The 27,107-nt window shown below is 38.4% G+C and overlaps 1 protein-coding gene across 1 annotated transcript in view; it reads right to left on the bottom strand.

Moving 5' to 3' along the window:
- The window catches only part of ROBO2 (roundabout guidance receptor 2), an 866,686-nt gene that overhangs the window by 150,775 nt on the left and 688,804 nt on the right, over window positions 1-27,107 (bottom strand). The gene's annotated exons all lie outside the window — the stretch shown is intronic.

Raw genomic sequence — 27,107 nt, 5'->3', positions numbered from 1 at the left:
AAGCGGAGGAAAAAGAATGTAGAAACACGTAGTATTAAACAAACAAGTCTCAACCATTTTTAGTGGATGATTTTGCTTCTTATATTGACTGTAAAAGATCTCAAAAATGAAGCTGGGAAGATATGCCTTTTTGTCCATTGGAGTCAGACTTCACACACAGACAAACTGCCTTTTGTTTTCCTTTTTTTTTTCCTTCCAGATAAGAACACTGCTCTGTATTTAAGTTACAAAGATGTGTAGCACCCACTATTCCTCTTAACTTTGACAGGATCACTTTCCATCATTAGAAAAGCAGTTCTGTAGGTTGGGAGTTGAGTACTTTTCACGACAGAAAACAACCTGCTGAATATCTGCCTTGCGTGGGTCTCCGATTCCAGCACAAGGTAACAAAGGGACAGAATTAATACTGAACTGCAGAGTTACACCTTGGCCAAGGGCATTGCCATTATTACTGTTACTATTGTATTTCTGGCACATGGATGCTAAAATGGTCACCAGTTCTGAAAGGTGTCAAGAGAAATAAAACTGATAGTAATACACTTCCAGCATATTTATTTCTTCCTTCTATATTTTTAGTTCTAATACTTCTGCCACCTTGACCAGCCCTATCCTACTACATTGAAAAGAAAGAGCATTTAAATCACCAAGCTGTTTGAGAGCTAAATTAGGCTACACAGACTGGCTTCTTATGTAAATCAAGCTTCTGTAAAGGATTAGGTCCAACTAGCTGGCTTCAGTGTGTTAGAATGACATCCACTTCATCCTTATTCTTCTGTGTGTGTCCTAGTCTCTAGGTTAATTGGCATTCTTATAAACATAAAACTGAAAATAGCTCTAGATGAGCTACTGAAATAGAATTTAGGGCATTGCCCCTCCTTGAATTCCAGCTAAGCATGGCTTTCATTACAGCTTTAAAACAGTTCTCGCCCTTAATGGAACCAGGGCCCTCTGAGAAATTAGAAAACACTGTATCCTAGTGAAGGGGCAAGTCAGGAAGAGTTCAGCAGAAATTGCTCAGTCTCATTTCATAAGCAGAGATAATTTACTGCTTTCAATGTTAATAAAACGTGCCCCATTTTAACATTTGGAACTGAATATTTTTCTCTTCTGTAATAAGCCAGAAGAAAAATATGATTAATACATAGAAGAATTGGTCCCTGAATAGTCTGAGGTGAGTGGGCTGTATGTATTTGGCACTCGAAATGACATGGAGGTAACTTTTATTGTTCTCCATTTTGGGATACACAGGTAGATCCCAGAGGAAGGAGGGAATTAATTGGAAGTTAATTCCTTTTCTAACACACACACAAAAAGAGTGACTATTTAGGTCTCGCTCTTGAAGCATAAAATAAAAGTGACAGGAGGCAGCTGGCAACAAATGCAGCTCTGGCAAGAACCCGTAGTCTTCTTAGGTGACACACCCAATAGACAACAAAAACCTCAATCCCCAAATATTTCTGAGAAATCCAAACCTTCTGATGCACAATAAGCAAATTGGCAGAAATGGAATTTATACAACTTCAAGATCAAACGGAAGAAGAAACTTATATGATGAAGTAACTTAGTGTGATGAAGATCATGGGCTGCTGACTATTGGCAGTACAATACTTTGGAAAGCCAAGAAAGTCAATATCATGGGAATGTCAGAGAAAGAACCGGAAAAAAAGTCTTAAAAAACCATGTTTGTTAGGAAAGCAGTTTCGCATGTCTCTGTGATCCCCATGATAGAAGAAAAAGTATTTCTAGATAATGCAATGCCCACATTTGTATAAATGGTAAATAGATAAAGAATTAATTTCTGCTACTATTATTACACACAAAATAAATATTATTTGTACTGGCTTGGTTCTACACGTAATTACAGAACTTCAATGCAGATCCATTAGTGGCAAATCCTCAGAAAAATCAGCAGATCCCACCACATAATGGCTTTATATTCCTGACTCCTAACTCCTGGCAGCAATATTAAGGAAAGTACTTTCCTTGAACATTTCACACTGCTGTATGGACCTGACAAACACAGTTTCTTGCAGTGATACACAGCAAATTACATTAACTTTCTCTGAATCATCCCAGCAACTGTGTAAGGCTCCAATCAGCCCCAGAATACGAGGCTAAGAGGTGATTTGATTTTATCACATTCCTTTACCCAAAGCCGCACTGCAAAACTGGCTTGAATAGAAGACAAAATTGATGCTACAGGCTTTGCTTAATCTTGCTCTGTACCTCAGCACATACCTGAATCTTGAATAGGTATATCTCACCATTTCCATCTAAAGCATTCTGTGTTTTGGAGGGGAAAAAAAAAGGTTGGAGAAAAAAGAAAGAGGGAAAAAAATAAAGCAGTGACAGAAAGGCAAAGATAAGAGAAAAATGCATGAAATATAAATTAAAGTGAGAAAATAACTCTGAGAGGAAGAGGGGGAAGACTAACTTTAGGGAAACAAAAAAAGAAAAAGCCAGGTAAAGGAAGGGAAAAAGAAGAATAAAAGCAGAGAGAAAAACAAGGTAAAGAGCAAAGAGCAAAGGCAGCCATTCCTGTGATTCAGTATTTTAATGTAATCTAACAACAATGAAATAAAGCACAGACGTTCATCTGATCAGCCCAATCACCCCAGAACATCCAAATACCACCCCAAGAGAGAGGGAGCAGGGAAGAGGAGGGCAGAGCACGAGCTGGTGAGCTTGGCTGTTCTCCTGGGGTGGCACAGGAAGCCACAGAAGGAAGAACCATCAGCTGGGAGCTGAGTTCGCATGTACTAGCACAGTAAATAGAAAAGCTGCAGCACATCTTGGTGCACTCACCACACCTAATGGTACAACCATCTGTGAAAACAGAAAACTGATTGAGAGCTGCAGAATATTCCTCAGCCAATTATCGACAATTGCTAGGTAGTTCCAAATGACTATTAGTGTGCCTGAGAAGACCCTCTCCCCACACAGGCACAAGGCTTTTGTTCACCTGAGAAGCCAGCCCTCCTCAGGGCCCTTCTGGCAGGGCACAAACACTAGTGCTTTATAAATTGAACACAAGCAGCACCATGTTGCCATCAGCCTCCTCTTCCTCATTCTTTCTTGGATGTTCTTGCTTTGCTTTATTCCAGTTTTGGTGCTTGCATGGGTGTTTCCCTATATTTTTGGGTGTTACCTCACATTCTTTACTGTGAGGGTGGCGAGGCCCAAAGAAATTCTGGATGCGCCATCCCTGGAAATGTCCAAGGCCAGTCTGGGTGGATCTCTGAGCAACCTGGTCTAGGAAAGGTGTCCCTGCCTCTTCCTCATTTTTTGTTGGATGTTCTTGCTTTGCTTTATTCCAATTTTGGTGCTTGCATGGGAGTTTCCCTATATTTTTGGGTGTTGCCTCACATTCTTTGCTGTGAGGGCAGCGAGGCCCAAAAAAGTTCTGGATGTCCGATCCCTGGAAATGTTCAAGGCCAGCCTGGGTGGATCTCTGAGAAACCTGGTCTAGGAAAGGTGTCCCTGCCCATGGGGTACTGGGTGATCTTTAAGACCCTTCCAGGCCAAACTTTTCTCCTATTTTATGACTAAACAAGGGGTGTCAAAGGGGAAGATGGGCCCCGGCCCTGGGAGTGCAGCACAGCCGTACCCCAGGGGCTGCTCCCCCCACCAGCCCGACAGCAGCACAAACACCCTCACGTTTCAAAAGGCAAAACCTTGCAAGGGCAAAAGCTTCCAGATGGCTGAGCCCCACTGTCTGGAAAGGCACCGAGGGACAGGAGAGCTGCAAAGAGCAGCTAAAGCCTGCACAGAGCCTACAACGGCGCTGCGGACAAAAGTTAATTAAAGTTTGATCGGTCTCTTTGTGGCTCAAACAAGCTGATGCTGCTCAAACAAGAGAGATGGCTGCAAGCAGTCATGGCTGTCTTTAAGGCAAGCAAAGCCCTGCACGGCCATTTCCAGGTAGCCAGGAGTGTAACCAGGGAAAGGGAGCACATCCAGCAAGGGGATAAACACACGGACATGCACCTGCCAGAGAGAGGGATGAGGGGAAGGAGCAGAAAGAAGCCCCTGCTCCCAAGGCAGCTGCTAACCAGCACCTGCCAGCTCAGGCCCAAATCCAGGCCTCGGTCAAACCGAGGCTCATAAACACAGGGAATTACATGGAAACTGAATTAATTTCCTCAGCTGAGGTTCCAGCAATTTGTTTAAAGGAAGTGGAGATAAAGGCACGATGTTTATGGGGTAGGAGGGAAGGTGGCGGGGTCAAAATTATTCTAGGCTAGATATCCATGCCTTAATCCTTCTTTCCAGCTTTTAGGCCCTTAGAAAGAAAACATTTTTATAGGATTTACATTTACATGATGATTACAAATAACCATCTGTCTGCTTCCACTTTTTCAATCAGGTCCATGTCCCATGAGCCCCTAGCCTGTGGTCAGAGCAGCTAAGCTGGAAGGAAGAAGTGGATGCCCGTCAGGAGGCTTTGGGATAATTGCATTCTTCTCCCACCAGCGCTTGTCTCTCTACCTCCTCCCCCTCTGTGTGCATGGTGAACATCTGAAATTACCAGGGACAGGAGGGAGGGAAAGAGTATCTTTGTTGCCCTTTTCAGTGAATTATAATGTCTTAAAACACAGCTACATCTGTTGTGCTGACTAGAGGGTATAAAGAGATATCGAGTAAATATTAATGCGCTTCTGTAACTTGGGTCCTGGCAGCTCATCTTCCCCCTCCTGTCCTGTTTTGTGCTTATCTCAGAATTATGTTATTCTCATAAAAAGATTTTAGACAGCCACATCAGTGATGGTTTGGTCACCTGCCACACCACAGGTAGGTCTCTCCTGCTCCAAGGCACTTCCCCACAGGCATTTTCCTAAATCCTCATCTCTCCACCACTGCTTTGGCACTTCCCCCCTCTGATACATACTGATATGAACAATCGACATGAGTTATTAAGTCAAATAACTGCCCAGATGTCATGCAGTGGACAGATTAAAGGATTATTATACTTTAGGTAGCATATGGTGCAGGGAGGTATTTTAGATCTTGACTAATGTGTATGATCTGCTGAAATGGTCCCTGAGCAAGCCAGCACTACCTGCTGAAACAGGGTGAAAGAAAAAAAAAAAACAGGGGTCACAGACAACTTCCCTTGTGAAGAATAATAACACACTTTGTTTGAAGATGCTGCTGCCCAACCTCTTTGTTTCAGCAGCTGTCTCTGCCTCATTTTGCAAGAAAAAACGTAACAAAAAACACCCAACCTTGGTAATAGTTGTAGGCAAGACTCTCAGGGAGTTCTTGAGCTCCCTCTGCATGTGCAGAGGAAAAAGCTGCAGCTATGAAAAAGCTGCCACCTCTAAAAACCTATATTGTAAGAAGCTATACATTTTCTCCTCCTGTTTTTCCCATCATCTGCCTATCTCCTGATACTGATACTGCCTAACAGACACAAATGTTAGTTAATACACCATGATTCAAATATGTTCAGTGAAATGACATCCCAAGTCCATGAGAGTGATTTTCAGAGCGTTAGGATATTTTCAAAGAGTCTAGCAGCTTCAACAATGTTTGATTCGTAAGGTTCCTAGAAATCAAAGTAACAACCAGCACATAGACACCTGCATCAAGGAACAAAAGAAGAATCTTTTTCCTTGCCAATTCAGCAATTTTCTTTGGCTTCGTCCCTTTTTCTCACTCAGTATTTCATGTGCTTAACCAGTACTTACAGATCAGGGTAACTTTGTAGGCCTCAGTAAAGACAAAAATGTGGAGAAAACTCTGACACATCCTCTACAACTTCTAATGGTTCATATACACAGATACAGACATACAAAATACTATGATGAACATTAATATTTAGATGTAAAAGTGTTGCTTCTAAAGACAGAATATATTCAACGAGGTGAACAGAGAATTACAGTGTTGAGGTGGGTGAAGAGATGGAGACATTCCAAATGGAATCAGTAGGAGATAGCTGGCTGGCTTTTTGCCTCTCCTCATAATTGTACTCTGAGGTGTACCCCAACTAGCTGACTTTATAAAGGTCAGAAAAGAAGACCAACTTTTTCCTTTCTTATTTACAGCACATACTGCCAGGAGTCAGACTTTGAAATCTTTCTAGCCCAGTTAAGGACACTGCTGACCTATTTTCCCTTTTTACACAGGTACACAAGTGATAGTTATTGCAGACTTTATTATGATTTCTTTCTGATTTTTTAAAGGCTGCTATTTGGCTGAATTAAGCATATGCAACATAGCCTGAATATACTTACTGCAAAATTGTATAACCTCCTTGCCTTTCTTGTGATTCACTATGATCACTTGAATGCAATCTGACACCTCTATAATTTTTTTTTCCTGAAAGACTTTATATGACTACTAGATCGCAGGAAGAGAGGAGAATTTTCTAATTTAGAACATAACATATTTATGTTTAAGCCTCCTGATTGAAAACAAAGTTCTATCACCTGTCTTCCTTGCAATGAATCCCCAGTAACCTTCTCCCTCTTTTTTAAACTCCCACCTCCTTCCACCAGCAAATTCTGAATGCTGCAGTTAACAGTCAGCAATCTCATTACCCATCTGCTATAAATCTTCAAAAGCATCACTGTGTTTTGACAGTCAAGAAAGGCAAAGGGAAGCAATAAGCATAACCAAGTATTCTTTATGAATGCAAATATCCTGAAGACCACATTGAAGTAATTTCAGAAATCTAAAGCTATACAACGTAATACGTTGAAAAATTTTCCCTAGGATACAGAGCAGATTTCTTTTTTCTTATTCTTAAAGCATAATCAGTCTTGATGAATGCACTGCACAGATTGCTAATGTGAACAAGAGGCACATTACTAGGAGTTTTATTTCACTGAAACTGAAAGCCCAACTACTTGCTTAAAGTTCAGAGACTTTTCTAGAAGAACTGCTACCATAATTATAGGCAAGAAACTTTTTAAAAGTGCATGGTCTGCTGTAAGTCTTAAAATTTAACAAGGATCAGACATTTAGTAGTTTATCTCAGATCTGAAGATAGCTTTTACATGATCTTCACTTTTAATGGACTACATATTCAGAAAATCATGGGCACTACCTACGCAAAAAAATTACTTATTTATTTTTTTAGCAACTTATGTGAATATCAGCTGTGGAAGCAAACACAACTTTAGGAAACACCAGATGAAATTTGAACTGACACTTTTTCTGTCACTTTTATGTCAGAATGTCTTCTTTACAGCAGGAATATGGGACAAGTTTCACCAAAAGCACTAGAGACTCTTAAAATCCCATCAATGATGCTTCCCTCCCAACAACAACACAGTAGGGAAGATTTAGGAAAAGCAGAAATCCTCCACAATGTCCTAGGCTACTGTTATAAAAGGATAGTTAGGACTTTGCCCATTTGACTTTGGTTGTCAACCAATCAAAAAAAGAGAAACTTAAAGGAATTATAAATACATAAAAATTTTCAAAAGCACCGTCATTCAGAAAACCTCAGATGTTACTGATATACAAACAAAACTCTGGTAGGAGATTTTCACCATGTGGTTGAGAAGAGCACATATAAAACTGCACTGTACATTTTGAGTCTGTGTGTGCAGCAGAAAGACTCCCCAGAAAGGGCAGATTTAATTAGTGAGGTTCAGAAAGTACGGTATATTAACATTCAGGTTTGCTGTTGTGAGTACAAAAGTTGCACTGCCAGGTACCTGTAGCGCTTCATTAGCTCAACCTAATGAAAGTTACCTAGAGTTGGAGACATTGACCAATTGCATTTTTTTCTGTCTCCAAACTGAAGCTGGTTCTCCTGCAACCACTTCAACTCCATCAGTCCCCTGAGCTTCCAGTTCCAGCCCAGCCAAAACACCTAAAATGTACATGTGCCCTCAGTAAAACAAAGGAATAAGAGCAGCTGAGAATCATGAAAATGAATAGAAATGAATGAATATTTCTTCTATGAGAAATATAGAATGTTACATGCTTCATTTAGCCAATATAATACAGACTGCAATCTCAGAGCTCCACTGAAGTGTGAATAGCCTCTAATAAACTTCTTGTGTACACATGCACAACACATACACAACAGCTGGGATGCTTTCCCATCTTGGCAGGGGGCACTGCCACATTACTGCTATACTTCAGACACATTAGGCAAAGCATCAAACAAAATAGGCCATTGCCCAACACAGGAATCCTCCTCCATCCATCCTCCATTTCCCCATGCCCAACCATGGTCTCTATCTTTTAATTACAGGCTGAAACTCATCTACTCAATTTTTTGTGAACAGGAATTATTTTTTTTTGTGCTGCTCCCTTCAGAAGTCAGGATTGGAAATGAGATATTTGAGCAGACATAGCAAGGCATGTATTCCTCAATAAGCTCTTGTAACTCCATCACGAGGGGACTGTGCAGCCACACTTCATCAGACATGGAGCGTGAGATGTGCCCACAGCTGGTACACAACACCAGTGGGAGCTGCCTGCTGCTCCTCAAATACTTCCCTGCCCATCCTGCAAACTGTCCCCATGTCAATTTTGGGGTGCTTGCCAGATGCCATTTCAACAGGCTCCATAAGGCTGGCTGGCCTCATGTGCTCTGTCCCACAAAGAGGCATGTCACAGCACACAGGCTCAGCAGCAGCATCTCCTTACGGACCTGACCTTCAGTCACCAACCTTCTGAAAGGCTCAATGGTTTCCACTTTTTATAGAATTTGTCCCAGCAAATACAGAATGGAAACTGGAAAAGCACAAAATGTGCTCACATGGCTGTTACTGAGGCATGTCCAGTCAGCATGTCCAGGCACTGTCACAGACATCTTTTATGGAAAATCCTTTCCTTAGGATTTTTCCTCCTGAGAAGCTGAGAGGCCTCAGGAACAAAATGTAAACAATGGTTATCTGCTGCTGTGGAATGCAACAGGTGCATCTGTGATTGACCCATGTTGGTTGTTTCTAATTAATGGCCAATCACAGTCAGCTGGCTCAGACTCTGTGCAAGCCACAAGCCTTTGTTACTAATGCTTTCTTTTTCTATTCTTAGCCAGCCTTCTGATGAAATCCTTTCTTCTATTCTTTTAGTATAATTTTAATATAATATATATAATAAAATACTAAATCAAGCCTTCTGAAACATGGAGTCAGATGCTCATCTCTTCCCTCATCCTCGGACCCCTGTGAACACAGTCACATGGCCCCCTCTGAAAGAATTTACAACAAAGCCCCACCTCTTACAATTCCTCTATCACTTGTCTAGATATATCACTACTTATTATTTTAATTCAATATTATTTAATAACATTCAATAAATTAAAGAAGTAGGGATGCATGGCCTAGAGAAACTGTTCTTTAGAACATCCACTCTGTCACCTCTTAACACAATAAAAACTTTTTCTTTTTCCTATGTTAGGGTCATTTTTGAAGCTTTGTCATTGGATTCTTCCTTCAAAAAAGGAATTTCAAAATTTTTGAAATTTAAGAATAGACAAAAAAAGTTAGAGGACATGTTTTCTGTATTATCTTGACAAATGCTAAAGAATTTATCCGTCAATTATTATTGTATCATTCTGCATAATAAATTTAAAGTTTCCAGAGCTCTAAAAACAGAAGGAGCAATGTGATATGTAGAATCTACATTCAAGTGCTCTTAGGATGAAGTAATTTCAGTTCTGTCAACACATTATCAACTAGAAATAATCCACAAACATCTAGATAAAACAGTAGTTTTCTATGGTCTAAACATGAAAAGAAAGCCTCAGTTTTCAGATTTTATTCAAAACAAAGCAGAAACTAGTGTAATTTACCAGTAACTTTTTGCAGTTTTGATCTGTTCAAACAGTACAAGGAATTACTCCAATGCAATAGGAAATATTCCACTCTCCCACTTACTCTCCCACTTATTTTCAAAAGTAAAAAAAGAATGCAAGAGTTCACATTTCCCTCATTGTTATTCACGACACCATGCAAGAGGAAAGAAAAGAAAAAAAAAATTAAACAAGCAGAAGCAAAGGCCAACTGTAATAGCCTGAAGCAACAATTTTGAAAGGGGAGCTTAAGCACCCAGAGAGAAACCAGAACCTGGATGTCCAGCTCCAGCCTCCAGTCACCCTGTGCTGTGCCTGAGATTGCAAATGACCTTCAGCTGAGGGCTTAGACTCAGACACACTCTTGAAAATACAGCAGCATAATAGCTGGGATTGCAGTAAATGTGAAACTTTTTTCCCCCTTTTTTTAAAACCAATATCACTGTCCCAAAGTGCTACTTCATGTACAACAAAATTTACACAATAAAAATAAACTATGAGTACAAGAAACTAGAGTAATAAAATAAAGACCCCACATGAATATTCCTCTGGCAGTTCAGTACAAGAGAAAATCAGGATAACCAAAGACCTGCTGACTCCTTTAAAATAAGAGAAAACTGACAAAGAGCACACCACAACTGTGTACCCCACAGCAGGAAAGCAGCAACCTGAGATATGCCTGTGAAACAGCCTTTAAGTTACTCAACAGCTGGAACAGCCCTTCCTAGGAAGGGCTCACATTCCTCTGAAGGGTCTGACAGACCTCTGTTAATCCCACTTTAGAATACAAAATCCATTTTACAATCTATCCTCTTCCTCTTACCTCCCTTCCAACTGCAAGTGTAACAAAGACTCTGTTCCAGCTCAGGCAATATTCCACAACTAAATGTTAAACAGGTTTCACATTTAAAGCAGGTTTCTGTTTAAAATGTTAAACAGAAACCTCCCAGCACATTTAAGTCACTCGTTTCCCTCCTTAGCATGGATTTTAACTAGACACACAGTACCTGGGTCTGTAGTTTCCACAAACCAGCTAATCTGTGTACATTTATAGAGAAACTGTCATTCTTTGATTGCCCTGGAAAGCAAGAGGCTATACCAACTAGATAAAATATTCAAGCACCATATGATAGGCAAAGCACAATATTGAAAGAGGCAGATTAGATTATTAGACTCGACAGGATTGGATGGAGGGAGTTTTTAGCCTCCACCACAGTATTCACCTGGGATAGACTTTAGGCCAAATACTACAAACATTTCCTTCCATGCCAATTAGGAAAAGGGAAAAAAAAAGCAACAACTCCTGTTGCTGAGGATCTTTAACCCAGATCACTCTACTGACCCAGTTCACAGCCCAGATTCATAAACAACTGAGAGAATGACAAGCTATTAGAAGCAGAGGAAATAAGTGGCCAGGAGAGAATAGTACTACTTAAAGCAGATTTTCCAGCAAGGAAAATATGTTGTTAAACTATGCAGTATGCTTCCCCTTATTTAGACTAAGGAATTTAGAAAAAGGAATATATAAAATGCAATAGCTCATATAACCAGTGAATGTTGTGGGATTTCTCTGAGATCAGGAGAACTGGAAACATTCTGTAGTTCACTTGTGCAGCTTCAATTAAGGCAAATTGAATTAAACTCTCCCTGGAGGAGGACCTCTGTAGCTCTGCTCCTCCTTTTCTGAACAATTCCAGATGTAGGTGTAGCACATTTTCAGTTTCTCTCTGAAGAATTCCACATGCCTGGCTGTGCTCACATTCATACAAAGAGGTGAACTTTTGTGGGAGAAGACATGGGGCGCTAAACAATGATCAGTCAATAGCTGCTACACGTCTGATTTTACAACTTAATTCTGTTCACAGGTGCTTCCTTCCTTCCTTAGGAACAGACAGATCTGCTGGAAACAACTCAGAAGAGATGGAAACACGTCTGCTGCGAAGAAATGGAAATCTAGTACTGTGTGGCTCATGTGCATGCCAAGTGGCACTTGGTTTTCCCTCATATCCAGAATTCATTACATGCTTAAGAGTTCTTCTTTGCTCTTCCTTTCATCTATTCAATCCCAGGTACTAATCAGGCTTCCTTTTCAAATGCCAGCAGTACCCTGACTTCTGCTGCAAGGAATCATCCTTCTAGAGAGGGTCTGCAGGTTCACCTTAACATTGTGAAGCTCAGAGACCAGAACTGCCAATCTTGGGAGACACTTTTGGGTCTGGCTCAAGCAGGAGTGACAGAACTCCTGCTACAGGTCGAATTGCTGGCCACAGTTCATGGCTTTTCTCCTTCAGGGAGACATCTGGCTGGAATGTTCTATCCCCCTCAAGAGCAGGTTTTACATCAGCTCCATTTTACTGCAACTCACCAAAGTTTTCAACACCTCACTCCACTAAAAGGTGGTGACATCAATGAAATGATTTATTTTTAAATAGTAGATCACAGAGCTATCCTATGAACAAAAGACTATACTAAATCAGCAAAACTAATACTGTGCTTAAGATTTTAAGATTTTTCTTCCTCTTCTTTTCTAATCAAACATCTAGGGGCACTGAGCTACAACCCTCCCTCCTTTGTCAAATGGCTAAACAGAAATGACAACTTTGGCAAAGCAGTAAATTCAACCAATACCTGAAATTACTAAACGTGAGCACTTTAAATCCACATCATGCAGGATCTCAACAACACCTGAATATACATTTGAATTTAAATGCAGGCAGCCTAGAGCTGTTATGTGGGATTTTACCTGGGATTTCTGGGCACCCAGGAGCCTGGACTGCAGCCATTCATCACTGTTACACTGGGCATGTCAGGAGAGCTGGTAGCTTGGACTCAAATCCCTACCAGTCCTTTTTAAAATAATAAATCCAAGACATTTATTCAGAACCTGCCTTCAGATCCTACTGGCAATGGTAAATCCATTAAACTTTGCTTTCACTGTTCACGATGTTTATAAAAATAGTAGGTGGAATTACAAACCAGCAATACAAAGCTTGGTATTTTTTTTCCTCAGATGTAATAATGAACTGGATAAGAACAAAGTTGACCCAGGGATTTCAATACAGAAAGTTTCATTGGAAGCTCGAGCAGTAGTGTGCAAACCCATGTTTTTATGTCAATATAATAATGGCATTTCTACGCCTATTAATAAAGTATAGATCTACTGCTGAATTCATGGTTGAAGTGACATCATAAAACGAGTTATATTTCTTCTTAAACTATATAATTAACTCTTAATGAACCCTTTCCTTTTCCCAGTAAATTCAATTTTGTCTAATCCTTGGGTTTATGGTAATGTTGAGCTCATTAAAATGTTACTTAAAACTCATTAAAATGCACACTGAGAGGTAACAGCTTCATTGCAGTAATATGTTGTAAAAGAAAAAAGAATGCTTTATTATCATTTAATTGTTTCCAAAACTGAATACATTTGCATAGTGATGAGGTTCACAGGATATTTTCAGTAGTGCTCAATAATTAAGCAGCTCAGTAATTAAAAATGCATTTTCTAAAAATAATTTTATGTTCCTGCTTACTCCCTGTTGTTTTTTGCAATTGGGAGAAGTGTTCATGTTGATACAGTTTAAAGAACTCAGAAACAGAGATACCTGAACTGACATTCAATAAAAAAGATAACCATTAAACCCCTTGGTAAATTCCTGTTTCAAAATAATAAGGTAAAACTGCCACCAATATATATTACAATTCAGACTTCCTAAGTCATTTTCTATCCCTCCAATCACTTTTTCAACACCAGGGACAACCAGGAATTATGCAGGGGCCTTTCAGTTACAAAGCCTTACTCTCATTTTCATAATTTATTGCTACCATAGGTTTGCACATGATAGAATCCCCAAGCAGAGGTTGGCTGGGCCCTGGACTTGGCCAGGACTTGGCTTGTAATAAAATTCTGGCCAAAAGCGTGCCTCAGGAGTAGAATTTCCTGTCCTGTAATGGTGGATATTATTATGGATAGGTATGTGGTTCATAGATCCATACTAAACATGAAAATCCAATCAGACTTACTTTAACTTTCTATTGGAATAAATTGCTGTGCTGGTTTAGTAAAATTCAATGTGTTAATTCATAGTAATGAGTGAAAATGTAGTGATAAAACAGGTAAAAAGAAAGAATAGAAGTTACATCTCTGTAAACACTAAGTGTCTGGGGTCCATTATTTGACATTAGGGTAGGAGATATTTTGCTAACTTTTATTGTAACTCCTGAAATTGATAGAAAAGCTGGCACACCTTGCCAGGGTACACAGCCCAGACTGTTAGATGAGAAAAACACAACTTGGAAGCCTTGAGTCATTCAAGGAACTGTCTAATGCAACAGCATTTAAGATGTCTTGAAGCATTAATTTAATGTCAATCACTGTTCTTTTCTATGGCTCTCAAATAATCATTCTATTCTATAAAATTCTTTAATGTACAGATATCACAATGCAATCAATATGCATTTCTATGACTTGTGGAAGTTGATTAGCATGCCAAAGACACAATTAAACTTAAATATAGATGCAGCACGTTAGACACATTAGTGTAAGGGGAACAAAAGAGAAAAGTAGTCTGTGAGCTTTCAATCTCTATACCATTAGTAGAGAATAACAGATTAGAACAAAAATAATTTAAAGAAAAAAAAAAGTGAAGCACTAACCAGATTTAGCAATTTCAACAGCTGAAATTATTGTATGTAATAGGACAGCATTTCTGTGGTACCATGCTGGAATTTACAAAATGCAACCCAGTTATCTGGCTTACCACAGCTTTCCTGGGTGAGTCTGGACAATTAACTGATCTCAGACCCCAGATGCAGATGGATGATCAGACTTCTTTTGCTGATTATTTAAATACATCAGTCTCGTTGAGCTTTAAAATCTCCTCTCTGTACTTTCTAGAGTTCCTCACACAGTGGTCCAAATGACAATTCTGTCATGCCTACCTTAATAAAATTTATAAAAACAAATCTGGGACAAGTTTTTGTGAGATATCAGTATGTGGGCTGAAAATACAATACAATAAATCAGGTCATATTTCTTAATTTTGCTTTTGATACTCCTTGATAAATCTAGCTTTTCTCACAGAGATTACTATTTCTACACTAATTTACACCTCATGTTGTCAGTTGTTTCAAAAGAAAACAAATAACATGTCTTTTCAGAGGAGTAAACAATCTCTCATTTTATCTTTATTGCACACACTAGCAGATAAGTCATTTCTCCCAAACACTCAGCAAGATGGAAATAAATAATTCTGAAAATAAGTAACTGGCATAATAAGAATTAATGCTGAAAACCCTCTCCATTATATTCTCTTCTATTAAGCAAAAATAAATGATATACCATAAATATAAACCAGAAGATGGATGGTACACTGAGAAGAGAGAAAAAAAAAAACAGAAAAAAAGAAGGAATTACACATTTTGTCTATTAGTTTTTCTCAATGTAAGCACTATGTAAACTGAAAAATTAGCAAGTTATCTCAAAATGACCACAGAACACCTTGCGGGTCATATAAGAAAAATGGAAGACTTGAATGGGGATTTCCACTTTTTCTCCCTATCGAGACTAAAGACACTTGAGTCATACAACCTCCATGCTGATGGAAAACATTCATTCAAAAACATTGGAAATCTTTCCATTGCCTGCTTCGAATTAATCTCAGTCATAATAATGGTTCCTAGAGGGGATCTGTTCATCCTGACTCAGTTCAAGACTCAACTTTTTACTGTCTTTACTCAAAGCAAAACCTTTGACAAGGAAAGCTGAACAGTATACTACCACATACTGTTGGAAAATCTATAAAGTAATAATGGAAAAAAGGGGGAGAGGAGAGAGGAGAGGAGGCTCCCTCCAAAAAAAGCCAAACCCAAACAGCAGAAAGAATCACAAACTGTATCTCTTGCTATGGAAAACAGAACTGGGTTACATTTCTGTTTTCCTAATATTTTCTGCCATAGTCAAAAAATGAGGTTCATTGCTAACAATAATCACCCTCAGGTTCTAAAACACATCCAGAAGTATGAACTGTGTTTCAAATTTTTTAATTACCACGGCTTCTGTGTACCTTAGTCTGTATTTTACATTTCTTTTATGAAATACCAATTCTTCCACCTCAGTACTTAACTGTCAGAGGCATTTAGCATCACCACTGAAACCACGTCTGCTCAAGGCCACACACCAGCCCCGCTGGTGTCCTCCTCCCCAGCAATACACTCTGTCACAGCTGCTAGAGACTTTTATATGAACACAGTGTTATGTTTGCTCAATTATTTCATCATAAAAAAAACCGAAACAATATTAAAAGCAGTGTTTGGTGGTCGCACAAGTCTTTGGGGGTCGTCGCTGATGAAGGCTCTGTAGTTTTCTTCGTTGTTTTTTAATTCATTTTTGGGCTACACATGCGCACTAAGCTAGTACAATGTAAGCTAAGACTAACGTATCACTGCATCTACATATCAAGGCAATAAGTCTCTTATAATTAGCATTTTCTTGGACTCAGCTAGGTTCTTTGGTCATTTTTAGCAGCTGTATTTTCAGCTTCTTTTTTGTGGACTTTGAGAACATCTGCTGGGAAGGGGGGGTGGAGCCTCTCTTCTCTCTCTCTTCTTTGGCATTATAACATTTAACTATTTATTATTCTCAAATATTAATTACTGTATCAATATTGATTACTGTTTCAATTTTTATCAGCACAAATCATACCTATTTATCACAACAGGGACAATCACATCCCCTTCTGCTTAATTCTTTAAAATTCTTTATATTCCTGAATATTTAGTAGTTCTCAAGCTTCCCGACCTACACAGTACTAAAAACTTCTATAAAAGGGAAAGTGCCCTCAATTCAGCCCAAATCATGACTAGAGGGGCTGCCTGTGATCAGAGGATGCTCTGAAAAATTACTGCCAGAGATTTCCTTTAACTTCTGAAACACTGATTTGATTTCTGTTGTCTTTATAATTTCTATAGATTTCTTCTGTTGGGATTTGTACGTCTTGCTGATTTCTGACTTTGTAAAGTGGCATATCTGTCAAAGACTTTAGAAATCTTTTTAGAAATAGGGAAAAACATAAAGAAAGGGAAGAGAAAAGAACGAATGGGGGGAAAAAAGGAGAAAGCCAGTCTGGGTATTTTCCCATTTCTTATTGAAACCAGTAAGGATCACCTGTTCAAACCCCCATTCCCCACCCCCTAATGAGAGATGTTAGTAACAAGAAGTGGCCCAGCCCACCCCCTGACGTCTTTAATTGCCTTCCTGGCGAGTGTTATCAAGAGGCACTGGAGCCGTGCTAATGGTGCCTGCAGACTGCTCACACATGGCATGGCTGGCATGCCTTGGGCCTTAAAAGGGCTAATAGGAGAGGGTAATCTCCACTCAGCATGGAGGCAAAGACCACGAGTGATCTGGAAAACACGAGTAATTAGAAAGTATTCTTCCCCAGATGGAAGGGAGGTGGGAAATGAAGATAAAGCTGGTACCCAACCATGGAATCTGCTATTATGGAATTTCCTGAGCACAACAGTGCATTATTTCAGAGCCTGTGACAGTCAGTGCTGAAAGGAATAAGCCCATCTCACATAGAAATGAGAGCTTCTAGTTCTCACCTGTGACTGAACACTTTCACAGGGAGATCAACAATGGTAGTTATAGAGAGACTTTTAAGACTTTACTTTTAAGACTTTCTTTTCTATCAGCATTTCTCCAATAACTTCAGTAAGACCTTTGAATGTCGTATTTTTGCTAACACTGGCAACCTTTGAAAATCTAAAATATTTTCATACTTGGGACTCTGAAGCACTTCATAAACTCTGAAATAGCCTCACTGATGACTAAGAGGAATGAAGAAATATTCAAATGTTGCTTCACTAAAATAAAATTGTACAAAATATATTTAAAAATTCAGAAATACTACCTGGGAGTCTAAAACAGGTATTGCAATGCTGCTAATTCAGGTTGCAGTGGGAAATTTGATGACTACTACAAAAAAACCTACAAAATGTCTTTACATTAATTTTCACTATGCAACAGGCATATTTTTATCCTCTAGGAACTCCTAAAATATGTTTAATTATTAAAGTACCTTTAAAACAACATGTCAAAAATATTTTTAAGGAAGATTAGGAAAAATGGAAAATCAACTGTGATTTCAACTTGATTGCCCCACTGTGAAGGTAGTGATTCATGAATGTTAAAGAGTGGATCTAAATAAAAAGGCAGGATGCTGCCACAGATATCTATTTAAAAATTTACAAAAAAAAAAAAAAAAAGGCAAAGTAAAGCAGACTAAAGTTGACTTTTATGTAAAAGAAACTAAAGATATTGTGGACATGATGTCTTCATTTAGCTGTAGAGTGGTTGATAGCATAGAAACAGACATTGAAAAAGCTGGACCTCCCTAATGGAAAACGCTGCCCCTGCCTTATTTGAATTGTTGGACATTGTTAATGAAACAGGGAGAATGGTGGAGATTTGGCAGATATAACTTACTTGGCTTGACAAAGGCCTGTGATAAGATTCTTGACAAGAAACTATTAAGGAAAATAAATAACCACAGGGTAAGAGGTAAATTCTTGTTGTGGATTAAAAATTAGCTAAGTGAGAGGAAACAAAGAGTGGCAATTAATGGCTGCTTCTCCAAGTAGAGAGAAGTGAAGAGCTGGGTACCTCAGGGATCTGAAGCAGGACAGGTGTTCAATACATACAATTAATGGGTTCAAAGTGAACAATACATTGAAAGTAAAAGCAAAGCAGTGAACAACCCAAAACTGTACTCCAAAGGATAAATATTGCAGATATCCAAGGATCTCAGGATCCATACAAGGATCCATAGAATTTGAGATACAATACTGAAGCAGCAGGCAACATTTAATTTTGTACAAAGATGAAGGTATATACATTTGGGAGGGTTACTGAAGGTCACCTCTGTGCTCCAAATGCATTTGGAATAACAATCTAACTGGAGATAAAGGGGTGAAAAATTCACGGAAGATAAAAGAAATGAACTGTGGCAGTATGACTTGCAGTCAATTTAGATTATTTCTGAACTCCAAAATAGTATTTTACAATTGACACACAAAATTTCAATTGTTTTTTAGTTCAAATACTTCTGCATTTTCCCAGCCTAATCACTATACTAAAATGAGAGCTTTTCACAGCATTTTATTTTCAATAAATACAGTTCAACCAGCTGTGTTCATCCTTATGTCTAGCATTACCAAAAGTGCCATACAATTATCAACATCTGTTAGAAGTGCTTTCCAAATTTGATTCCAAAAGCATGTACTTCTGTCTCCTGTCTTGAATCCAAATATAGAAAGAATAAAAAGCAGCACAAACAAAGAATCTGTCAAACACCAGCTGCAGGGACAGCTACAGAGGCACATTAAAACTGAGAGTGATCCACCCCAAGTATTTACATCAGTCCCATCCAGCAGGCTGAGGCAACTCTACAGTCAAGATAAACCATGTGAGTTTTAGCACTCAGTAGCAGCCCTGGAGTATTTGCCAGGAATCCTGGGCGAGTTTACATCAACTGATGCCTTTGTCATGCAGACATACTCAAAGAGGACAGCTGGACTGAGGCTGCTTGTTTAAAAATTAGTGTAGACAGTTAATGGAGTTAGAGTACCAAGTGGGCAGAACATCCAACTGGCAATGCTAATAACTTTTTTGATTAACATTTCAGTTTTATGGCTACTTGGAGTGATGACCAAAGCTTAATCTGAGCAGATTTTCATCTACTCTTACCCAAAATACATTACTAAATATTCACTCATTAAAAAACATGGTACAATACTATTCTTTAATCCATAATACATGCATAATTTCTCCACTGCACCTCTCTATGGTCATACAAATAATCCTGACAGCACACCTACCCAATGAGTAATCTCAAATAAGAGTTTGGAAAGACTCAGTTAGATTGGCAGCATTGATCAGATGGGGTCATGCAAAAAACGTGCTTGTTCTATGTGCCCAAGGAAGGTATCTGAAAGAGCAGAGCACTTCCTAAAGCAAGACTGGCAATGCTCTCCAGCTGTGTCTTCAACATGGGAGGACTGAGTAAGACTTGATTTAAAACATATGTAAAAACATTATTTCTATTTAGTTCTTTTCCAAAGAAAGCTCCCCCTTCAGAAATCATACATCCGGTTATATATGTTTCAACAAAAATTAAAATTCAGCATTTTTCCATCCATTTAGGTTACCCTCATCACCTCTGGTAGCTCAGTGCTCACGTGCTCTTCCTTCCCACTGCCCCATTTCCATGCCTGATGTCACAACTCCACACTCCAACCTTCACTACAGGCTAACCTTACTACTCTTCTGCTCTCCATTACAACATGTGCACCCAAAATTCCACTGAAGTGGGTCTCATCCTCACCCTCCATCACTTGGATCCTAGGCCAGAGCCAGAAGATCAACCTTTCTTGAAAGGGCTGATTCAATGACCTAGTGACAATGTGGAAGTGGAGAAAATCCATCCTGGTTTTGTCCAGGTTCTCATGTGAACACAGTGGGAACAGCATCTGCTGTCCTGGCGTCATCCATTTATACAGGAATGAAGAATCAACATGTATGTTTGTACAGACCATTTCCAATTAGCTTAACACACCACCTTCCTAGTATTTTTTTCTTAATGTTTTAAAAAGCATTGAAATGAAATATTTAAATACCTTTTATTTTCTTGTATGGTTTAGCAAATACTATTTTTGCAGTTTCCAATGGAGCTTGAAATTAGTATTTTTTTCTTTCTGATTTTTAACTGTTTCAGTTGTATGAATGGCTCTGAGTATGTTATTTTTTAATTGTATATTATTTCTGGTCAGTTTAAAGAAACACATAATCTTTTGTATCTCACCTTTACATCACAAGGGCCTTTGACCATAGACTACAGATTGTCTCTTGTACTGTCTGAGAATTAAATTCTTTCTCCATATTTAGTATAATCATTCAGATATCATAATGTTTACTTTGCCCTTGAGAAATCTCCAGGGAAAAAGAGAAAGAGCAAATGAAAAGATTGAAAGCTGCTGTGGATTTTTGGGGTAGGAAACACCTGTTTTAACACTTACCAAAACTTGACATTAAGAGAAAAAACCCTTAGCCTTGCTTTACATCAACATTAAGTTTTCTTATCTACCTGTAATGACCTATTTAATTGAACTCTTTGCTGTAAACAAATATCTTTCTGCATGATGAGCTGGTACTGTGAAATTCAGTGTGAGAGGCATTCAGTCTCTACTTTTGAGAAGTCATAAACAGTACAAATGACTTTAAAAAAACCAAAAAAAACCCACCATGATTAGAAGTTACAAAGTCATTAATTTTAGCATTTCATTTCAAGCTCCTTGCCACTACCTAAAAGATTTTAAGCCTGCCTAAATGGGTAGTCTGAGATGCTTTGTATTAAGCAGCTGAGTCAGCAATTACCATGCTCACAAAATATGACAGAACAATTGATTACTGCCTCTTTTTTTTGTGCCTTCCAGATAACTGTTTTCCTTTGAAGTCAGAGGCCAAGAGATAAAACATCTGTTATCCTCCAAAGCACTCTTTTTAACTGGGGGTGTTCCCATGGCCAAGGAAACAGTGGTGTAATTACTATTTTGTTCCTAATAATTAGAAAATTGTTGAATAGATGATGTAAGTATAGAAAAGCTTTTCAGCATGTACAAATATGCAGGAGTATATTGGATTTATTCACTTTTGTGCTCATTTTGCAGGAGTGAACAGCAGTGAGCTAAAACCAGTCAAACATACACGGATGTGTGTTGATGTTAACACTGGAAGGTGTTGTCCAACTAAGTAAAATGATGCACAGTGGACTAACAGCACTTAATTTATCAGGGAAGGCACACAATTTTCCTTTTACTAAACTGAAATACAATAGTCTTGTACCAAAAGCAGAGGAACAATCCTTTATAAAAAGGACATAAGTTCAAAGGAGAACAGGGCACAGGAGCTTTGTGTGTGTGCTTTGTTCTCTTATGTGGTACTACAGCAACACAGGGATGTTCTGCATATTAGCCCACATGTGACCTGAAATTTTGTAAATTTTGTTGTATATGGAGGAAAAGTATAATTTCCATTGCACAAAAACACTTGAAATCCTGTCTTCTCTAGTCACCAGAAAAGAGAACATTAAAGACATAGAGCAAATGGGAAGAAAAAAAATAATGGTTGACTAAACACATCCAGAGTGAAATTAAAAATTTATTCTTTGCCAACTGTCACCCCACTAAGGGATTTGAGATGCTTGAGTTTTCTCCATCTGTATAAAAGATGCTCCCCTGCACCTAGGTCACAACTCCTGAGACACTGAATCTGAGGGTGTACCTGGTACATCTTGTAATCAGATCTGCCAGCCTCCTGAGAAATACATATTAAATAAATATGGATTCTCTTTATTTCTTTCTTCCTTTCTCTTTCTTTTCCCCTTTTTCTCAGCATTCAGTGCTCCCTGGAGATGCCAGGTAGGGTGGAAGCAATGTGCAAACTGCTGCAGCGCTCCCTTCCTTTCATCCCTTCACCTTGTGACTTGAACACAGCTGCCTGGATGTGCAGACACGAAATGGGGTCCAGAAAAACTCTGCTAGGAGTGCTCCCATCCCCACTTTGACCTGTGTTATCCCTGTGATTCAGACAACAGGAGGACAGGACAGTGCAGGAACGGAAAATGATCAAAAATGGGAGTGAGGAAGGTGAGAAGTGAGAGAAGACTAGGCAGGTTCAGGAGCTGAGCAAGTTCCAATGTTCCAGTGATGCAATTTAAACAGCAAGGCTGTGTTTGGAGAAGTGGAAAGCTCCTTCCTTTATTTATATAATAAAATATATACCAACACACACAGCAGAACCTCCACAGATGCTATTCCAAGGACCAGCCTTCTTACCCACTAAATCTAACTAAAGACATTGTCTTGCTAACAGGAGAGTTATATCAACCTTCCCTTTTCCCCTCAAGTCCTAATTTCCTTTAAAGAAAATCCATTTATTTACAGGATCTTAACTGTGGACTTTCTGTGTGTACTCACTGTATATCAGCAGACCTATATTTACCCTGTGCATATCTTTACCTACTCTGGAACATTTGCAAAGACTTGACATTAAAAAAAAAGTTTGGAAACACTTACTGTAGGATCCTCTCAATAGATACTAAAATATAAATGCCTTTCATCCAGTTATGTTTTCCTAAAGTTCATCATTTGTTCTCACCTTTCAAGCACCTAAATCTTTTGCAAATTATTATTTTGCCCCACTCATCTTCCTCCTTCAGAGTTCTTTAATATTTATGTTAAACATTGCTGAATCTAGTATGCAACTCAAGACAATTTTTAAAAAATCTTGTTATTGTGATGAAAAATAGCTCCTTATTTCTATTTTAATCTCCTACTTTTGGTTATTTTTCCTAGTTTGCAATCTAGGACAGTATTATTTTCTTTTACGTGCATATGTTTAAAGCCTGACACAAAATTTAAAATAAAAATTTTCCCCTGCCACTTATTAGTAAATTAGAGAGGCAGGGTTCTCCTCAAGAAAAGTTATGACTATGTTGTCATTTGCAGATTCTTCTTTGGATGTTATTTTTTGTTTGCTACTAAATTTACTTTGTTAGTACTGAGTTAAGGACAGCTGTTACCCAAGACTGTTCCAAACCCAATATTACTGACAGTCACAGGATTTCATATTTTCTTCTAAACACCCCAGATGTGCTAAAATGCTGCAGGTGCATGACAGAACACACCTCAGATATCCCAGGGCATGGCAGCATTTCAGAAAGCTTTCCAAATTCTAAAATTCATCCCTTTTTTTCCCTCAGCTCTCACCTTAATACCCCACTTGCAGCTTGCACCTGAAATCTGTTCCTGTATGTAAACTACAAGTGCTGGTGACTCATTCAGAAACCATAATCACATCATAATTAGAATGCAGTTATCTTCTTATAACTTTAATGACAGTCATACCAGTCAACTTCCATGTAATATTTAAGTAATAGATGTACTAAACAGGTGAAGGTTTAATCCATATCTGAATCAGTAACATATCCAATGTGGCAGGCATAAAATAGCCACTGCTTTTCTTCCATTTTCATTATACATGGTGGGAAAATTGGCATATAAAACATATTCCACTGAAAATAAGCTCTTTAAATTAAAGGACTCCTTAGAGATTTGCTGTTTAAAGTGTTGTGCATCCACAAGGAGGAGATGAAGAGGAAAATCTAGAATTGCAGCAAACCACTACTTAGACAATAACACTTTGGCAGACAAGCCTCTCCAGATGTTGTGTTGCTCTAGGACACAAACAGATTTATCAGACGCTGTAGAAAACTTTTACAGCATGATGTTAAGCACAAAAAAATGGAAAAGAACATAAGAAAGCTTTAAAAAATGTTGAAAATATTGAAAAAAGAGTGGTTTCCCTCAACTGGAAAATATAAGAAACCCTCCCACATCTTTATTAGCAGAAATAACCAAGAAAAACATACCTAATGGTTTCAAAAAACATTGATCAGAAGAGAAACAAGAAGATAGAGCAGTTATAGAAGTATTTTGAGGGCTTCAAGATTCAGCTAGTCATATCCCTTGAGTAACTAGACCTGTTGAGTCTTGCTTTGAGCAGCAGACTGGACTAGAGAACCCTGAACGTCCCCTAAAGCTTATTTATGCTGTGATTTTCTGTTAAAGAACTGACTTACATAAGGATGGACAAATTAGAATAATCACATCTGATGAACTTCTGGGAGAATTTGTGTTATAACAGCCCATGGCTACTTCAAAGGAATAAGCATTCTGTGTGGACACTGACATCCCAAAGAGTCTTAAAGACAGGAAGAGAATGAATGGAGGATAAATGGATGTGGAGGAACAAGGGCAGCCGGAACACTTCCAGTCATCCCCACAGCAGCGTCCTCTGAATGCAGAAGGAATTGATCCCTCTGCACTCTTACACCAGAGGATTTTTATTCCTTAGTGCCCCTAGAAACACACTGGGAATTCTATTGTTTGGATAGCTATGAAACAGCCACCTCTAGAGCAGGTGAAGTGAAGAGGAGGAGAAGAAGAGGAAGGACTGATTAAAAAAGAAGTTTCCTGCGCTTAACTGGGAGATCTGCTTAAACGGGATGTCTCCCAGGGAACTCATTTAAACCCGATGATACTTAATAGCTGCGATTGGTGCTTAGTAAGTAGGGTAATTATGTTTAATGGGGATGCCTTAAGGCAATTGAGTGGCACTTAAGTCTTTTGTATGTCTCAATCTCATGGTACTTCTATCCATTTTCCCTTCCATAACAGCTATAAATGCAGAAGAAATATATCCACCACCACCTGTTCCTCTGAGTTTGTCCCTTCTGTGCTAAATGCAGGGTCAACCACACGAGGCAAGGGCTTGTCACTGCATGAGCCACAGCACCCAGCCAAAATATTGGCTTCTCTTATCATTACAGACTTATCTAATAGCATGATGCTAATGGAAGTTTTCCAGAGACAGAATCAGATTCAAGCTGAGTTCAGCTCAGCCCCTTCCAGCAGCACTGTGCTCTGCAGCAGGACTTCCTTTCAGAAGTATTCCTGTTCAAATGGAACAGGAATATTCTACAGTTCTTTAAAAAGATATCTTCAGAAATGTAATAAGGACATGGAAATTGTGGACATTTTTCTCCTGCATTTAAATTAACTACAGCTCTTGCTTTACTATATGAGGTGGTCTTTAAGACAATCTGGAATATTGTGGTTTCTTCTAATACATAATCTATAACTGTGCATGTAAATATAAAAATATGGAGGAAAAAACCAACTTAAACTAGGACTTATATCAAGGGGGGAAAAAGCCACAGGTTTCCCATAAATAACTTTATGTTAAAGAACTAGAAAGTCCCTACCAATACAGCTACCTGATCTTCAAATGATTTTATAACAAGCATAGGGGAGGCACAAAACATTTTCAGATGGATCTCATTGAACAACTTTGTGAAAGAGATGATATAATGTAATGTCCAAAATAGCTGGAGAATCAATTTATTGATCAGAATATGGGTCTCAATCCTATTTTCCTAAAAACATGTTCAATACAAGGGTAAAGACATCAGACAAAGCAAAATAAATGATCTTTAATTCAACTTAGTGACACCACTGTCTCAAAGAAACTGACAGCATCCTTTCAATACTGAATTATTTCTAGATTACCAGCAGTCCTACTTTTCTTGTCCAAGAGTCTAGCTAATCAGTGGAATACAAAATCTTACAATTTTTTCCACAGCAGTGACTTGATATAAATAAATTGAAATGTTGCAAGCTAAGCACATGGATGCTGTACTAAACACTTGTAACCACAGGGTATATGCATTTGAAATTTAATACAACAAAAAAAAAGAAGTTGCAAAGCTGTTAGTGTTAAAAGGTACCAGCAAAGTGGTTTTATGAGGCTTCTCACTGAGCTGTGATAGACATGTGATTAAACCACAATTTTATTAAAAGTTACAGACCTACCATTAAAGAGAATTTAAAAAAAATACACATGTATTTTACTGTTTGCAATATACCATTGCCAGATGGATAAAATACCCAATTTTCCACTCCAAACCTGAACTGTAGGGTTCCCAACTGGGGGGTAAAAATAGCCTTTTTTAATCCACTTGCAGACCGTACCTTGGGCCTACATAGAAAAACTTCCTAGTCAGCACATTATTTTTCTTATTATATGCATTTCAGTAATTATAACATATGCCTATTCTGTATAAAATTTGTCTCTCTTAAACACTGATCATCAGTAAGAGCCTGCAGACATCATCTGTTACTGGACTCAGTTCTCATTGATTACAGCACTCCAAAGGGTTGGATTTTCTAAGGATCTCCCAGCTTCCCACTGTGCCGTGCCTTAGAATCAAACATCCTTTTAGCAAAGTTATTAAGCTTTTAAAGAACCATTAAAAAAATAATTCTATTTGGAAATACTCTAAAATCCACAGTTGCAATTCATCCTGAAACCCTAAAAGGCTATCTTAACACTTGTCTGTTCTCACAGCTCCTATGGAAATCAGCATAGATTTGTGCAAAGGAAATCATTCAAATTATGATGATTCTCATATGGGATTGATTTATCCCTAGGATATTTTCCAAAGTAAACTGGTTTAGTCAAAACACAGTCCATTTTTAGATAGAATTGGTAAAACTGTCAGCTAGTAAGATTAGTAATTAACATTATCATTACCAGTATCATCCTCACAGCAAAGCCTGGGTAACTTAAACTGTTTAACATCTCTGAGCTCTTACTGCTTTTCTGTATAAGAAACTCAATAAAATACTAAATCACTTGTCCATGGTTGTACATCCTGTGAGTGGCAGA

Source organism: Melospiza melodia, chromosome 2 (assembly GCF_035770615.1).
Source record: "Melospiza melodia melodia isolate bMelMel2 chromosome 2, bMelMel2.pri, whole genome shotgun sequence".
NCBI classification, from domain to species: domain Eukaryota; kingdom Metazoa; phylum Chordata; class Aves; order Passeriformes; family Passerellidae; genus Melospiza; species Melospiza melodia.
Note: the sequence above shows the minus strand (reverse complement) of the source record. Positions and strands in the feature narration are given on the sequence as shown.